Source organism: Cynoglossus semilaevis, chromosome 6 (genome assembly GCF_000523025.1).
Source record: "Cynoglossus semilaevis isolate Cse_v1.0 chromosome 6, Cse_v1.0, whole genome shotgun sequence".
NCBI classification, from domain to species: domain Eukaryota; kingdom Metazoa; phylum Chordata; class Actinopteri; order Pleuronectiformes; family Cynoglossidae; genus Cynoglossus; species Cynoglossus semilaevis.
This window is the reverse complement of record NC_024312.1, coordinates 5,765,847-5,766,459: the sequence shown is the minus strand read 5'-3', so window position 1 is coordinate 5,766,459 and position 613 is coordinate 5,765,847. Positions and strand designations below refer to the sequence as shown.

Here is a 613-nt window from a genome sequence, read left to right as displayed (position 1 = left end):
TTTTTTACTCTTACTCAAGTAATTATTTGGATGACTACTTTTTACTTCTACTTGAGTAATATTTCTCTTCAGTAACAGTACTTTTACTTGAGTATAATTTTTACTACAACTACTCTACCCACCTCTGATGATGTTAGTTATTAGTTAGTCGTCAATTATCATGGCCGTGTAGTTACTGTGATGTCGTTTATCTAAGACCGGCCATGCAACACTCCTGAACAAGGAATCTGAAGATATAACATGTTGAGTCTAAAGATGGTTTTTTTGATCAACACTGAATAAACAAATAACTTGTACTGACTCGCGGTTGCTTCAACTGTAATTTATTTTATCCGTTTCATTTTTACATTTCTTGTCCAAATGACTCAGCAGGATGGAAAAAAAAAGTGTTTCTCTTCAAACAAAAAGCCTCCTTTGGCTGCAGGGTTATATAAGCTCCAATCTGCCAGCTTTTCTTCCCGCACTGAATTTCCAGTGATTTGGTTTGGGTTCGTTTGTTGCTCTGTGTGTGAAAGTGCGTCTCCAGGTAAAGTCCAACCCACCACTACCCTTTTTTTTTTGTCTCAAAAATCCAAGTCAAAAAGGGCAGATTGTGATCTATAGTTGCCCCCCC

At 37.2% G+C, this 613-nt stretch overlaps 1 protein-coding gene across 1 annotated transcript in view; it reads left to right on the top strand.

The window, feature by feature from the left end:
• The window catches only part of LOC103379855 (NT-3 growth factor receptor-like), a 39,819-nt gene that overhangs the window by 29,824 nt on the left and 9,382 nt on the right, over nt 1-613 (top strand). The gene's annotated exons all lie outside the window — the stretch shown is intronic.